We start from the raw sequence: 18,581 nt of genomic DNA, 5'->3' as shown, positions 1-18,581 counted from the left end.
AGACAAAAACATTTAGGTGGTACATCAATGAACTTGTGGGTGAGAATATGATTAAATACCCCTTTAAGTTTTATTTTCTTAAAGATTAACTAAATTAATATATTAAATACTATACTATCATTCCAAAAATGTGGGGTAAACTTGTTTAATATTTTTAAAAGAGCCTCTTATGCTCGCCAAGGGTGCATTTATTTGTTTAAAAATGCATTAATAACAGCAATATTGTGAAATATTACTACAATATAAAATTGCAGTTTTCTATTTGAATACATTCCTGAGATGCAAAGTTGAATTTACAGCATCATTACTTCAGTCTTGAGTGTTACATGATCCTTAAAAAAACATCCTAATATGCTTATTTTCTGCAAAATAAATATTTTCTTATTATCAGTGTTGAAAACAGTTGTGCTGCTTAATATTTCTGTAAAAGCTGTCAGACATTTTTTTTCATCTTCTGTACCATTATAAATGTCTTTCCTTTTTGGTTATTTAATGTGACCTTGCTGCCTCAAAATATTAAATTATTTTATTAAAAAAATGAATCTTTTGAACAGTACTGTATATATCAAACATGTTTTATGAAGGAAAATTGTGGTCACTAATGTTTGCGCCTACTGCACATCATCATCCTCTCCAGACATTTAAACTAGCTTGATAAGCAAGACTCAAAACATCAACCGCCCTCAGAAACGACCATTCTGATCTACTATCTTTACCCCCTAAGTGAACAGGTCCACAAACCAGCACTTACCAGCATGCTGGTCTAAGCTTGTGTTTTGAGGAAGGAAACAAACACTGAAACATCAAATAAATTTGTTTTCCAAGAACACACTCAAATATAGAAGTCTCAAAAGGGATGGATGGATGGATAGACAGACAGACAGACAGACAGTTTCTGATTATCATGCAGTAGCAAAAACTATGCTTATAACGCTGATTAAAAGTTTTGTATTTTGTGAATATGTAATTGAATACTTTAAATGTCTAACTGAGAAACTTCAAGCACTGTTCATTTTTGGCCATCTTTGTTCTATTGTGGTTATTTCTTTAATTGCATCAAATTTGATTCTTTGTTCTTTTGTTCTTTTAAAATGGCTTGTTTACTTATCTTGAGTAATTAAACAATGTTTACTTATCTGAGAAATACCTGAAGGCTAAATGTCAGTGTTTTAATTTGTTATTACTAATATTAATAATGAAAAAGTGTTCAATAGCATAATTGTTTTGTCGCTGGTGTGGCACTGACATGAGTATGCAGAACTGTGAAATTTCACTGGGACGGGGACCAGCTAATTTTGGTACGGCGACAACCTTCCTCAAATAAACACAGAGCCAAACGCAAACAGGCTTTCTGAGTTACATGGGATCTAGGCTGAATTTGGGATGCGCACTACTACTGCATCAGTATCTGTTCTCCAGAGCACTCACTTGGTATCTCTTGCTCTTTTCATCTCTCACTCTCTTTCAACTGCGTTTTCTTTTCCTTTGTATGACCTCATAATAAACAGATACCAACATGACAGGGATTTATTGTACAAAGAGCCTCTCTCTCTTTCAGACATGCTTCTCCATCGATCAGAATTGATTCTAATGGTAGACATGGTGAATACTGTCGGCTCGATACTGGAAACACTTCTGGAAACGTTTTGAGACTGAGCTCTGAAGCGATGCTTTATACTAAAAATCTGAGGGGCAATTTAGCATCTGCGTGTGGCCGCATGTCTGCTCCTGTCAAGAATTTAGCACACATGTTTTTGCAATGGTTTATATGTATCACCGCAATAAAGTCTTTTATTAGAGTCCGCTTTCCTGCCCTCTTTGAAATTAAAATAAATATCTGCACACAATCTCACACTCTTTTATCTCTGTCAGTATTCATTACTGCAAGAGGAGCAAATAGCAATGCGCCGCAGTTTTTCCATTTAACCTCACTAGCTCCATTAACCCTCGCTAAATCATTCAGGGCACAGTCGGTGATGGAATTGACTTTTCTTGGGTCTTGTACCTCATTGTAATAACAACAGTCCAAATTAAATGCCACTAATCTATTAACACATTAAATTGGTCAGTTTGTAATACTCTCACTATTATAGCCTAGCGGAGAAAAACAAACCAAACCAAATGTCACTTCCCAGGGCAACTCATTGCCAGCTTGAGAAGTGAAGTGACATACGGCCAAGTATGGTGACCCATACTCAGAATTCGTGCTCTGCATTTAACCCATCCAAAGTGCACACACACAGCAGTGAACACACACACACACCGTGAACACACACCCAGAGCAGTGGGCAGCCATTTATGCTGCGGCACCCGGGGAGCAGTTGGGGGTTCGGTGCCTTGCTCAAGGGCACCTCAGTCATAGTATTGAGGGTGGAGAGAGCGCTGGACATTCACTCCTCCCACCTACAATTCCTGCCGGCCGGTGACTCGAACCCGCAACCTTTGGATTACGAGTCCAACTCTCTAACCATTAGGCCACGACTTCCCAAGATCAATCATTGTATTTTACAAAATAAATGGACTATTTCATAAAAAAACAATATGAAAATAACCATAAAATTTGCATCACCCTGCTTCCACTCTGTCATTATTACTTTATTTTTTTACCCAGACATTTTGAAAAATCTTTATACAGCTCTGTTTCAATTAAAGTTTACAGTGACAAAACCCCCCAAAACAATGAGAGAAACATTAAAGTAGCCCATGTAGCAAATAATAAGTGTATTCTTAATAAGTGACATCAAAAGAACCAGAAAAAAAGTCTTGTATGCAGCCTAACAGACATGCTATTTTTTATTGTCATCAGTATTAAGTAAACAACAATATTTTTAAAAAAGGATGTATATAATCACTGTTCTAATTTAAATGGTTAATATTTATATTAATACTTAACATTTTTAATTGTATAAGTGTGTTCAACGGCATATTATTGTGCACTGAAATAGGTTTTAAAACATTCACTAGTAGTATCAATTTTTTTATGAATTTGTTTTATTGTGAAAATCCCATTTTAAGTCTTCTGAAGCTGTGCTATAGGTGAGGAACAAGAAATAAAAAAATAATAATAATATTCTGATTCATTCTGATATCTGTTGTTGATTTTTGGAGCTCAACATATATATTATACTGTATGTGATCTTGTTGTATGCAAATGAACTGCATGCGTGAAAATTCAGATTTCTCCTTTTGAGTTCCAGCAAACAGCATGTGGGTTTAGAACAATGTGAGGATGAGTAAATAGTGACAGCATTTTCTTTTTTGGGCACACTTTCTCCTTTTAATGCCACAACTGACTATACTTGATAAATACTGAACCTATGAGTGGAAGAACTTTTGTAGCGAGTGCGAACAGTGAATCAACATTTATATATTCTCGACATTCCTTGTACAAGTACACTCATGCATACATATGAACACACACATACCAGTTTCAGAAACACACCAGGGCCTCATGAGTTTCCACCTCAAAGCAGCAGTCAATTTGTTTTGAAAGCAAGGTGCGATGCAAAGAAACATCAAGCGCACGAGACGGCTGCAGGGCCCCTCGCTACGTTGTTAGCATTTGAAGAAGCGCAGACAAGATGGAAGACAGCAAAAAGCAAAATAAGAGGGAAAGGAAGAGAGAGAAACACAAGTGACATCAAACAGCCACACATTCCCGCACGCGCCGACTCAGGGCTGGTGGGGAGAGCTCAGCGTTTGTCCTAATCAATACCCAGCACAAGGCATTGAGATGCAGCCAGGGGCTCCCAGCCAGGCAAACGTCCAGGCTGACTGCCAAAGGATGGAGGGAAGAGTGCTGGGGTGGAGGGGGGTGATGGGACAGGAGACAACTTCACAATCTGAAACATTTCCATCCGCAGCCACGATGGGTGTGCCGCGCTTTCAGAAATGTCTTCCTGTCACTTATGGTGATGGCTCATTGGAAGGTCTTAAGAAGATTGTGGATCTGCACTCAGGATCCAAAACCATACTGTGGATGGATGGATGGATGGATGGATGGATGGATGGATGGATGGATGGATTGGATGGATGGATGGATGGATGGATGGATGGATGGATGGATGGATGGATGGATGGATGGATGGATGGATAGATGGATGGATAGACAGACAGACAGACAGACGTATACTGTATCTACTAAAGGTTTGTTTTGGAAACTTGACAAACCTGTACTAAAAGACTCAAAACTCCAAATTTATTGGAACTTTAAGGTGAAAACCCTGAAATCTGTAAAAGACTACTCAAAATGCTTCGCAGCAGAGCTCTGTGTTGAGAGTTTTGTGTGTTACCGAGAGAAAGATCTCTGATGAACAGAGAGCAAAAGATTGTTTTGTGGGTTTTATCATGGGTAAAATTATCCATGTTATGATTGGCTGGGCTTGGATTGAGCACCTTTTTTGAGCACGTACGGCCAGAAAAAACCAGAGCTCAGTCTTTTGTGCACATAAATGGGTTCATAGCGCTGGAGCTTTTCAGAAGAAAAAGAGGCTTGCATCTCCTTTGCTTTCCTCTCCCCCTCCGCCTCCCCCCTTTTCAATCTTTCTATCAATGTCTCCATCATACGGTCGTGTTGCCACTTTGCTATTTTATTCACAACACAAGAATGCACTCCCAGTTTCCCAGGAGGATGACGCTGAATAAGGGAAAAGATGTAGAGGGCTTTGTTTCTAGTTGCTGTTTCCCTTCAGTCAAGCTTTCTGTTGTTTAAATGTTTACACTGAACAGCCCAGAGGCTTGAAACAAGCTTGTATGCAGCAGGAAAATGACACTTTGTCAGAATATCATCACATTTTCTCCTTTCCAAAGCAATTCTGCCACGTCAAGATCGCTTTGAAAGATTCGCTAATTTAATTTCGACACTAAGCATGTCAGTGGCCAAGGTCTCTCCAGAAGACACTCACTGTGCATTACGGCTATTCAGAAACAACCTTCGCTACATAAAGACTTTATAAGGACACACGTACACACACCAACCATTTCCACATTGGCTTGTCCGAATTCTGCCCCAAATTTCTTGACAAATTATCTTGAAGTAAATGCACATGCAGAACGTTTATTAAGCCTATAATACCACCGGCATTTTCCCCTCTCTGTTACAGTAAACAACCAGAAAATGAAAACCAAATTCACTCATGCTGATACTCTTTTATTTAAACTAGCCCTGAAATAATGAGTTTCCTCCAAAGGCAGGAATTTCATTATTGACATCCCTCTCATCAAGCATTCAATCTTACAGCATTCAGCTTCTGTTTCCACCCACCTTAAATATCAAATGGTCTGCCTGCGAAACAGAATTGTAAAGATTCTATTACAGCTTTCTTTGGTTTGTAGATTGATTTGAGCTCAGGTACAGAACAAAGCCTGATCCCAAAAAGAGAAAACTTAGGCTTGCTTTTATTGGTTCATTGGTTCTTTTAATCCCACACTGTTTTGATTATGTCAACAGAACGGAAACGCATTTCAGAATATGCAAACAAATGTTACAATGTTATCGCATTGGACTAAAACCTACTTATTTTGTTCACACAGAGCATAAAAACTTCTCAGAGATATTGTTTTTGTTTATGTTTTTTCATACCTCGATACACTTGTGGTGTCCCTAGTGAAAAAAAAGTATGCTAAGTATACTATAACCTAGTGAAAAATAAAGAAACTTAAATGTATTTGAAATACAATTATTTCATGCTAAGTATACTAAAAATACATTTTCACATTATGTACTTAATAAAATGCCCTGCAATTGTACTTTTAGTATACTAAACTGGTATACTTAAAGTATACTTAAAGTATGCTAAATTGGAACTAATTTTGTACTTAATGCACTTTAATTATGTGGAAGTAGTGCTGAAGTACAATTAAAGATATGCTTAGTATATTTGATTGTGCTAAAGTGGAACTATTGCAAGTACACTTCAGGAACACTTGAAATATTTTGCATTTAAAGACTGATTTTATTTAAAAATCATACAATTCTCATCAAAAGTGACATTAAAACACATTTGTGACCCTGGACCACAAAACCAGTCTTAAGTCGCTGGGGTATATATGTAGTAATAGCCAAAAATACATTGTTTGGGTCAAAATTATTTATTTTTTATTTTATGCCAAAAATTATTAGGACATTAAGTAAAGATCATGTTCCAGGAATATATTTTGTAAATTTCCTACTGTAAATATATCAAAACTTAATTTTTGGTATGCAATATGCTTTGCTAGCACTTCATTTGGACAACTTTAAAGGCGATTTTCTCAGTATTTTGATTTCTTTGCACCCTCAGATTCCAGATTTTTAAATAGTTGTATCTCGGCCAAATATTGTCCTATCCTAACAAACCTTATATCAATGGAAAGCTTATGTATTCAGCTTTCATATTATGTACCCTTACCCTTATGACTGGTTGTGTGGTCCAGGGTCACATTTTAGACTGAATATTAAGAAATGTGCATTGTGCACAAGTACTGTTACGGGGCTGACGAGACGTGAGACGTGCGGATCCATGTGCAAAGCTTTATTCAGAAACATGGTCAGAAACAGGCAGGGTCAGACAGTGGCAAACAGGTATGGCAGAGGCAAGACAGAGCAATCCGTGGAGCAAGCGTGGGTCAACGATCAGCGAACAATATCCAAAGGGGCAAGGCAGAGAGATAATCCAGAGACGAGAGCAATAATCCAAACAGGGAGCGAACAGAGTCCAAACGGCAGAGGCAAAGGGTAAATCCAGGAAACAAGAGCAGGGTCAAACACGGCAGGAAAACAAGGCAAGACTAAGACTATAGGAATGGCTCTGTAAAGTTGCTATCTCTAGATGAGTGATATACGCTAACAATACTCGGCCCCGAGCAAGAGCAAGTCCCAGGCTTATATGGTGTGTGGTGGTGATTGAAATGATAATCAGGTGTGTGTGATGTGTGAATGGTGACAGCTGTGATCTGTGCAATGGATTGTGGGAACTGTAGTCCAGAGTGCTGTGTAGTGTAAGAGTCAATGTGGTGAGTGAGTGACATCTGGTGGCGAGTTAACGGAAGAGCATGGCCAGGATTCGTGACATAAGCTGCCACCTCTGGTGGTTTATGTCACGAATCCTGGCCATGCTCTTCCGTTAACTCGCCACCAGATGTCACTCACTCACCACATTGACTCTTACACTACACAGCACTCTGGACTACAGTTCCCACAATCCATTGCACAGATCACAGCTGTCACCATTCACACATCACACACACCTGATTATCATTTCAATCACCACCACACACCATATAAGCCTGGGACTTGCTCTTGCTCGGGGCCGAGTATTGTTAGCGTATATCACTCATCTAGAGATAGCAACTTTACAGAGCCATTCCTATAGTCTTAGTCTTGCCTTGTTTTCCTGCCGTGTTTGACCCTGCTCTTGTTTCCTGGATTTACCCTTTGCCTCTGCCGTTTGGACTCTGTTCGCTCCCTGTTTGGATTATTGCTCTCGTCTCTGGATTATCTCTCTGCCTTGCCCCTTTGGATATTGTTCGCTGATCGTTGACCCACGCTTGCTCCACGGATTGCTCTGTCTTGCCTCCACCATACCTGTTTGCTGATCTCTGACCCTGCCTGTTTTCTGACCATGTTTTTTAATAAAGCTTTGCATATGGATCCGCACGTCTCACGTTTCGCCAGCCCCGTAACAGAATACTCGGCCACACAAGGATCCAGCAGCTATTCAGAGGAACATTGGCCAGGTATGGACATTGCACGGCTGTTATTAACCCTCGAGCAGGGCTCGCGACTGCTCGAGGATTATATTCAGGAGTATTTAGACCTTGCCTATTTTTCTGATCTGCCGGACTACGCACTCATAGATTTTTTCTGTGAGGGCATTAATCAGCCGCTCAAGACTCAGTTAATCCGCGAGGGTCCCCGTTCATCTCTCAGTCAATTTATGGACTATGCCTTGCTGTGTGTGGGCTCTCCGTTCACTGTGGGTGTTGCGGAGGAATGCAACACCGCACTCACTCACAAAATGGCGGCAACAACAACACCCCTTCACGTCGTCACTGCCAAGCCAGAGTCTGCTCACGTCATGCCTGCCAAGCCAGAGTCTGCTCTCGTCATGCCTGCCAAGCCAGAGTCTGCTCTCGTCATGCCTGCCAAGCCAGAGTCTGCTCACGTCGTCGCTGTCAAGCCAGAGTCTGCTCACGTCGTCGCTGTCAAGCCAGAGTCTGCTCACGTCGTCGCTGTCAAGCCAGAGTCTGCTCACGTCGTCGCTGTCAAGCCAGAGTCACACCACGTCACAGTGCTCCAGCCAGAGTCTGTCACACCCAAGGATTTAAGGTCAGTCCTTCAAGTTCCCTGTCTGATATCCAGTGTGATGGACCCACCACTGATGTCAGTGCGAGTAGCTGGCATTCCCAGGGCCTCAACCCTGTCTGTTACAGAGACTGTTCCCCTGACCTCAGTACTTCCCGTTATGGCGGTTGCCATTTTGAGTGTGTGGGCTGCACACTGTGCTCCTGAGGCCTCTCCTGTCCACGAGTCTGCTCCAGTGCCTCCAGAGGTGGCGGCTTCCGCTGCAGAACCTCCCGAAGTGGTGGCACCCGTTCCTGACCTCATGGTCTGCCCTGTCACGGCCATGGAGGCCGTTCCTGACCTCATGGTCTGCCCTGTCACGGCCATGGAGGCCGTTCCTGAACTCACGGTCTGCCTTGTCACGGCCACGGAGGCCGTTCCTGACCTCATGGTCTGCCCTGTCACGGCCATGGAGGCTGTTCCTGACGTCACTGTCTACCCTGTCACGGCCACGGAGGCTGTTCCTGAACTCACGGTCTGCCTTGTCACGGCCACGGAGGCCGTTCCTGACCTCATGGTCTGCCCTGTCATGGCCATGGAGGCCGTTCCTGAACTCACTGTCTGCCCCGTCACGGCCATGGAGGCCGTTCCTGAACTCACTGTCTGCCCTGTCACGGCCACGGAGGCCGTTCTTGAACTCACTGTCTGCCCCGTCACGGCCATGGAGGCCGTTCCTGAACTCACTGTCTGCCCTGTCACGGCCATGGAGGCCGTTCCTGAACTCACTGTCTGCCCTGTCACGGCCATGGAGACCGTTCCTGAACTCACTGTCTGCCCTGTCACGGCCATGGAGACCGTTTCTGAACTCACTGTCTGCCCTGTCACGGTCATGAAGGCCGCCCCTGAACTCACTGCCTGTCCTGTCACGGCTAAAGAGGCCGTCTGTGAGCTCACGCCCTGTCCTGTCACGGCTAAAGAGGCCGTCTGTGAACCCTCGCCCTGTCCTGTCACGGCTAAAAACGCCATCTATGAATCCTCGTCCTGCCCTGCCACGCCCTCTGTGATCATGAATGCTCTCCCTGTGTTGTCTGTCTCTGTTTCCCCCAGATCTCAGACTCTGCCATGGTTTCCTGCCCAGTCTGCTTCCTGGCTAGGGTCTTCTGCCCGGGTCTGGTGGTCGTCTGCCCCGCCGTGGTGGTCTTCTGCTCGGGTCTGGTGGTCTTCTGCTCGGGTCTGGTGGTCGTCTGCTCCGCCGTGGTGGTCTTCTGCTCGGGTCTGGTGGTCATCTGCTCCGTCATGGGGGTCTTCTGCCCGGGTCTGGTGGTCGTCTGCCCCGCCGTGGTGGTCTTCTGCTCGGGTCTGGTGGTCGTCTGCTCCGCCGTGGGGGTCTTCTGCTCGGGTTTGGTGGTCTTCTACTCCGGTCTGGTGGTCATCTACTCCGCCCTGGTGGGCTCTTGCTCTGTCCTGGTCTCCGGTTCCACCGGGGTGTCCTGCTCAGCCGGTTCTGCCTCAGTCCCTGGTCTTCCCGCTTCCTCACGGACCTGGCCCTCCGTCCCTCCCCCTGTTCCGCCTCCGCTCCACCGCCCTCCTGGACTATATAGGAGCGTCTGGAAGCCGCTCCTTGGGGGGGGGCTATGTCACGAATCCTGGCCATGCTCTTCCGTTAACTCGCCACCAGATGTCACTCACTCACCACATTGACTCTTACACTACACAGCACTCTGGACTACAGTTCCCACAATCCATTGCACAGATCACAGCTGTCACCATTCACACATCACACACACCTTATTATCATTTCAATCACCACCACACACCATATAAGCCTGGGACTTGCTCTTGCTCGGGGCCGAGTATTGTTAGCGTATATCACTCATCTAGAGATAGCAACTTTACAGAGCCATTCCTATAGTCTTAGTCTTGCCTTGTTTTCCTGCCGTGTTTGACCCTGCTCTTGTTTCCTGGATTTACCCTTTGCCTCTGCCGTTTGGACTCTGTTCGCTCCCTGTTTGGATTATTGCTCTCGTCTCTGGATTATCTCTCTGCCTTGCCCCTTTGGATATTGTTCGCTGATCGTTGACCCACACTTGCTCCACGGATTGCTCTGTCTTGCCTCCACCATACCTGTTTGCTGATCTCTGACCCTGCCTGTTTTCTGACCATGTTTTTTAATAAAGCTTTGCATATGGATCCGCACGTCTCACGTTTCGCCAGCCCCGTAACAAGTACTATGCCAAATAATGTTTAATTATAATCAGTAAGTCTCAAGTTATCTGTCAGTAAATATGTTAACAGATTCTAACTATACTTTGTATGAAATAAATGTATTTTAAATATATATATATATTTCCCAGACATGAAAATCCCAATGATGTGTCACGAGTAACCCTTTGAAATAATCGCTAGTTATTTTTTTCAAATGTTTTGGCAAAAGTGTGTGAAAATGTTATGTTCGGTCACAATTGTGACCGGTGGGATAATGTGTGTCCTGAATTAACATATTTCTGCAGTCATAAAAATTGTTATATATCTTAGCCCAGCTATTTTAAACTGTTTGATCACATTCTAGGGTTACTATTATGCATAAAAAAACCTTATGCAACACTGATAGGAACACTGAGATAAAAAAAACTAAATAAATTCAACCATCAGCGCATTTCAAAATTGTTACTTTTTTGTAAAATATAACATCATTTTTTTTTATATTAGTGCTACCAGCATTACAACATCATAATAACATTATAACATTTGAATTTTTTATTTAGTGCAATATGCAACATTTGTCATTGCAACATTTTATTGCAATTCTCACTAACAAGTGCAACTGATTTATATTGTATACCTAAGTTCACTGTTATCCCACCGGTCACTATTGTGACCATCAACATGTTTACTCATTCTATGACCACACTCAACAAAACTGAATAATTGTGAATTCATATATTAATACTAGACACGCTAAAGATAATGTGTACCAAAAATCTTTGTCATATCTTGACATACTTTACTAACCTTTTGTTTTGGAGCTTTGATGCAGTTATCTTCTCCAGGTGCAAACAGGAAATAAACTGCTCTAGTCATGTGACAATTTGCACTAATCATGTGAAACTGCACATATTTTAATTGAGATCGTTTATTTTTTCCATATTTGCAGGAAGTGCACTAAAACATCTGTCAGTAAGGTTTTTAGAGCTTTACAAATGAAAACCTTTTTTACAGTCACTATTGTGATGTGAGAATTGGTCCCCAAACTGTGAGCATTTTAAACACCCAAAATAAAAATGTTGAAAATTTTCCTTAAGAGACTTTGAAATGTCAAGGTTATGTATTTGTACTACAAAAAACTGCAATGTACTAAATTCATCATGCAAAACATATTTGTACATAGAGTGTATATTTACAATCAAAATAAAACCAGATCAAATTATAATAATTTTTGGAAAGTTTTGTTCACTTTTTTATTTCAAGTTCAAAGGCAACTTTGTGCAAAGAGTAAACAATTTATCAGCCTGCCAAACATTGCACTTAAGTAAATTGTGATTATTCATATTAATTTGACTTGGAAGAGAACAGTGGAAAATATGTTTTGAATGGGTACACTAGAAATAAATAGCTCACTCATGCAAATATCGAGCAGCACACACACAGAGTCTTGACAGGAGGCCAGGTTTTTCCTTTTGAAACATTAGTGTATTTTTTTACAGCATTCAGCATTGAATTTTCTAGAGTCTTGTGTAATATCTCATTTTACCAACAATGGTCACTAATTTTACCAATGACATTAATCTTATACACATTTAGATAGTCAGATACAAGACTCTCACAGTTAAACAGTTAAAATGTCTAGTTTAGTCTAGCTTGTAAACGAAGCCTTATGATGGAGACCAATGAGACTAGCATTCAAAGCATGCACAACATATGTCTTGTCAATAGCATGAAAAAAACCCTGAACAACACAAAAAGTAACTTGCCATCAACTCCAGAAGATCAATCCTGGTATTTCATGACTATTGTATAAACACTACACAGCATCAACCTTCAGCTTACACAACCAGCATCTACCTTCAAGTGCCGTGCCATGAATAGATGTGATACATACTGAAGCCGTGAGTTTAACACTTTGCCGAAGCGACTGTGAAGAAACATTTATATGTTTTCGACATAAATAATGTTGTAGTAAAACTGAACACTGTAACAATATTAAGAGAGCAGGCGATTACAAAACTGAAGGGTTCTCATTATCATCATCAAGCGAGCAGCTTCCAGCAGCTGGTCGTTGACAGAAACTGCTTCCTTACTGATTGGAGCCAGCCTGAGATTCCGGAGCCAAATGATGTTTGTAGATATTCACAGGATTCGGTTTAACACAGAATTTAAAAAAGCTTCATGAATTCATCCTCGTTTGCACCAACTGACTATTGAGACAGAATCAAACCCGATAACAATGGCATTCCAGTAGCGTAATACAAAAAGACATTCATTTGTGGTAGAATAATGAAACGGCTTCTTTCGAGCACTTGCAGCAAACTGATAGCAAACAGTCGTATCTCCTCGGGGACTGCATTAGAAGCCTGCATATCATGGATGCAGTGCTGGATCTGGCTCTCGTTGGCCTCACACAAACACTGACAGTCAGACCCCCTCAGGCTCACTGCAATTACTAGGCAGGGGCCCTAAAGTCTAAACTTATCTGATTATATTTCCATTCTGCACTATCCAAACAGTTTTACTGCTCGAACGAGTACGTTTAAAAGCCTCCTGGAGCGAGATACAGGCTCCATACAGCCAGTCTACAGGTTCTCTAATATTAGGCTACAATCGCGTCTGGTCTCGAGACAGATTAATGTGAGCCACCGCTCTGATAAGCAGCAAAGTTTGACATCCAGTAATGAAAAAACAGACGGAGCCTTGCAGAGGTCGACAGGCCTCATTTTGAGCCATTTATTCATTCTTCAGTCTACTGGCTGTATGAATAAACATCAGCAGACTGCATCGGCGAGGAACGAAGGAAGAGCTACCGCGTTAGACGGCGTGGGATCGCAGGAACTGGGCTGACAGTCTGTTTCACCTGGGGGCCTTGCGTTGGGGCTGTCGCAGCAAGGGCTCGCAGAAAGCGGCGAGCGTTTTGTCAAAAATTCACGAGACATCTGTTGCCATGCTGGGACCTTGCTTCGAAGACATTTAATTAAATAAGTGCCACAGCGCATACAGATAAATATTCTGCAACTGGTGCACGGGCACATAATTATGACAGGGCATCTAGGGAGCTGCGGTCTTCCATGCTCATTATGGCCCATCTGGGACATCAAAAAACAGCGCTTGAGTCCCATGTGTTCATATGGGAACAAGCTTTTACTGGTGCCCTCAAAGGAGGGGAACATCCGCATGGTGGCGAATTTAAACTACCGTGACTGTGGCTCAAATTTCCTGATCAGATTTGTGTGACTCTGTCAACGTGTATGAATGAAATGCGCTTGACGTCTTGACATATGCCTGCGCGCACACGTTATCCCGCTTAAACAACAGAGCAGGCAGTTTTAATCGCATAAAGATGTGGATTCCACCCGAATTCATTTTTGTAAGCATGGAGGATTATCAAATATAATCAGAAGATTTAAAGATGGCTGACAGCTGTCACATGATGCAACAAAGTGCCACTAAGACATTGTTTCGAAAATGTGATACAACAGTCGGGATTAGTTCAAAAAAGGAAGGAATAAACTGTCTACACACTGTCTGCTTATCAGTGAGTGCAAAATAAGTGTCACTCTGTTGGAGCCGTCTCTTTTTGCAGACTCTATCAGGTATCCCGGTGGAATTAGAACCCGGATCACTATTAAACGCAGCACGAGAAACATATTCAGCCTTCGGATGGAAAACAAGCACATGACACCTCCACCTCCCCAGAGACCTCTTCAGCTTCTGAGCCCTCCTAATTTATGGAATGCTCCATGTTCCCCACTCTCCGCAAGGATGACTGATCCCATTCTGCCGTACCCTGCGCACCAGTCACGTTGATACTCATTAGCGGGAAGCTTCAGAACAAATACAGAGGCCCCGTGGGGGGAACGTTGGGCATCAGAGACTCGTCGCTCCCCGATGGTGGTTAATGCCACCCTCCGTGACGAGCTTCTGACTTGTTGCTGCTTCTTCTTGCCACCCTCTGTGACAGGTACCCATTTGGTAATTTGGGGCTGCAAGGTCTGGCAACTTCAAGTGGAGCCAAGCAATTGATCTCCAGAGAAAGACTTGAGGTGAAAAGGGTTCAGAGAGCTTTTTCTACCCATTGACCAAAGTGCTGGGTTTCCTTTTAGTCACCGCTAAGCTCCCTTAAAGCTGTCCAAGGGCATTGAAAGTACACTTAAGGATGAAAACAGGGATCTGATCAATACGAGGAAAAACAAAGCTGCCCTCAACAGCTCTAAACAAACATCAGACAGACCTTGTCTATGGCATGCTAGAGTATGTGTATGCTCCATGACAGGATGCTAATAAATGTCAGTAACACCGTGCCATGCATTATAGGGGACCGCTGAAGGCTTCTTAGATAAGATAGGGGGTCGTTTATACCCCAATGTGGCCTGTTCAAAGGCTGACATTCTCAAGGATTATGTCGCTTTTAGCACTCCAATGTTTAGGGGATTGCAATTATCAGATGCACCTCAGCCTATCCATGCCTCTTCACAGTGAATGAATCACCAGTGCCAGTGCTTTAAGATCTGTCAACCGGGATGGATCACTGGGCTGTATATCAGCCATCTGCCTGCAGATGCCGAGGCCATTTTTACAGCAGCTAATAGATGAGAAATGCACCCCGTGGACAGAGCAGAACACCTTGTCAAAAGGTAAAATACCCTCAGGAACGAACTGGACGAACAAGCGATGGTATGACACTCTGGGAGATGGATTGCAGATTAATGCAATTATATTTATTATTATTATTTGGTTAGTTATTTAGTTAGCAGTATATATTTATTTAGTTGCTCAACGAGTCAGTTTAAATCAACATATTGTCTCTCTAGCACGTATGCTTCATTTTATTTATTTGGCTTATTAATGATCATAAATTGCTATAATTGTGGATCCCTTTAGGATTGTTGAGCTCAGAAAATGTCATTTCAAACCAGAATATGACTATATTCATATACTTTTCTTTAAATACATACAGTACATATATAAATATATATATATATATATAATAAGCTGAATTTTTCACAATAACTTTATACAATTTTTACTCAAAATAATCAATATAGTAAGTATTTAATTTATTATTTTACTAAAAAAATAACAAAAATATAATGCGCATTATCCTTTCACAAGGCTCTCAGATTTTGATCTTTAAGAACTGACATGGAGGATCGGTCATTACTGTTAATCTGACAACAGCACACAGCTCTCCGATTATCTTAAATTGGCCAAATATGAGCAGATTTATTGTATTTCCACCTACCAAATGGGCAAGACAGCATGGTAATTGAAATGAGAATTAAATTTTATTTTCTTTCACCTAGACACACACCATTGCTTGAAAAAGCCTGCATCCATTATTGCATTTTGGTTTTTATGTTATTTTCTGTGATCTGATCACAATTTAGCTGAGATAGATGTTTTGTTCTCTGAACAGACCTCTCTTTTCAAACTTTACCCATTGTGTAAGTGTGGTCTAGCGACTAACACAAGTGAACTGTAATGTGCACTATTGATGCTGGGTGTCTGTGATCTCTCCATCCCATGGGATTGTTCTACAAGTGATGGAGCATGCTTCAACCACATCTGAGGTTATCACCAACAACTTCACAGCAGCAAATATCATACTACAAACCTCACTGTTAAATAATGAATGCTTTATTCTCAAAAGGATTACGGATATTATTGCTATTATCATTTTGAAGTGACCATAATATCTGGATAAATTGAAATCGTGAAAACAATCTGGAGATTTCAGCTAAACCGGTTTGCTCATTTTGATTCTAACAGGATTCATGTTTGATCCCGTTAGAATTGATTACAAATTATGTCTGGAATTCCATTAGCATTCAGTAAGGATTCTTTCGAAAAATCCCACACATCACTGACTCGCGAGCTCGGAGTCTCAGGGGCCACAATAAGATCGGAGACGCTTACCTTGCGCCCAAGTGTTAGTGATGAATGAAAACATCAGAATCCATCCGGCGCTCCACTTCAGAGTTAACGCACGCCTTGACATGATGCTCCGACACGTCTGTGTCTGCGTTCGCCCGCGCTGCGCTGGATACATGTTGCGCCGTAGTCCCCGTTTCCCCCAAGCGATGCGAGACACTGAGCGAGTCGCTCCCGTGCGTCCAAAACCAGCGCTTAATAAGGAGGAGTCTATAAATCAGTCTGTACGCGTCCGGCACCAATAAACTGCTGCAAAGTCCGATGAAGCAAAGTTTAAGAACTGCATAAGCACGACTTCACATGACAATCTTTTTTTTTTTTTTTTTTTTTATTATTTTGATTATTTATTCAGATGTATTTACAAAAAGTTAGGCAATAATAATTGTTTAATCTCTGAAACCTTTCTGGACTAGGTTCAGATGAATTCAATCATTTGCGTTGAAAGGAACGATTCCGCTGCATCCCTGCGCGTCATGAAGCGTCTCTCAAAGTGGATGCTCTTAAAAAAGACACCATAAAGCCACTTCTTTGTAAGGGGTGGGGGTGAGGTGTAAGGGCTGAAGTAGTGAAGTCTCGATGAGGAAATATTCCGTCCGGTATCTTGGATGCATTCCCCCAAAAATGCAGTGTCCGTGTCCTTTCAGTAATGCGAGCAACAATGTATGATTAGCTGATAACTCAGGACTGAAGCCGAAATCCTTCACTGTTGGATGTCGCCATCACGCGGCGGATGGGAGAACCGTATCTTCCTATTACGACGTATTTATGTTTATAATAGATCCATCCAGCATCATTCAAAGTTTGGACGTTCATACTGCGGCGAGACCATGTTTACGAAAATGCCACGAGTGTTTAACTCAAACAAGCAGCGAGGTCTGCTTATCTATGAACGTTTTATTAATTAGTAGAGAGTTGCAATTAGTTCAAGCTGTCCACAATTTCCCACAGGATGCCAGAATTATAACTCCTTGTAACTCCACAGTACAAGTTCTCTGTTTGCCAAGAGAGCACAAGCTCATAGAGCAATATTATTATTAGTCTCTCCCCCCCCCCCCCCCCCCCCCACTCTCTCTGTGAGACCGCAGGCTCAGTGTAAGCTTTGATCCCGAGGACACAAATCTGGTTTTAAATTCCGAACAGATCCACAGACTACTGCACTCGTTACCCAAGCATGCTATGACTCACGTACTGCACAACTGTTCAAGTTACATCCAGAAACCGCATTCATTCCCACACTGAGCAGGAGGCAAAAATGGAGGCAAAATGATAACTCACATTCTAAATATAAGCATGTACGTTGTTGCTTTTACCAAATGTGCTTCAATCCTTAAACTCAGAGCGTGGTAAGATGGTAAAGATGATGGTGGAGGTGATCATGATAATATTGTGTGAGGACTGTCATAGTGGTGGTAGTGATGATACTGGTGGTGATGATAATAATGCTAATGATGGCAATGAAGATACTGCTGGCAATGAGAGTTGTGTTGATGAAGTGGTATTAATATGGATAGTGATAATGATACTGTCGGTGATGGTAATATTTGTGTTGATTTTGACAGTATTGCTTCTGATGATGGTAATGATGATATGTTGATTGTGGTAATGATAGTGTTGATGATGTTGGTGTGGTAATGATGATATTGTTGGTGCTGATAATAGTTATGTTGGTTATGATAGTATTAGTGGTGGTGATGATGACGGTGGTGGTAATGATGATAGTGACTGAATATGTTTATGGTGGTAGTGATAGTGATGGTGGTAATGAAGATACTGCCGGTGATGATACTTGTGATGGTTGTAATCATGAGAGTGTTGATGATGCTGATATGGTAATGATAGTAGTAAAGATAAAACTGATGGTTATGATAATAGCTGCATTGATTATAATAATAGCATTAGTGATGATGATGATGATGATGATGATGATGATGATGCTGGCAATCCAGATAGTGATTGATTATGTTGATGGTGGTAATTATAGTGGTGGTGGCAATGAAGATACTGCCAGTGTTGATGTGGTAATGATAGTGATAATGATAGTACTGTTGGTTATGATAATAACCGTGTTGATTATGATAGCATTGGTGGTGGTGATGATGATGGTGATGATGATGATGATGATGATGATGATGGTAATACTGATAGTGACTGATTATGTTGATGGTGGTAATGATAG

This window comes from Barbus barbus (genome assembly GCF_936440315.1).
Source record: "Barbus barbus genome assembly, chromosome: 4".
NCBI lineage: Eukaryota > Metazoa > Chordata > Actinopteri > Cypriniformes > Cyprinidae > Barbus > Barbus barbus.
This window is presented reverse-complemented; position numbering follows the sequence as displayed.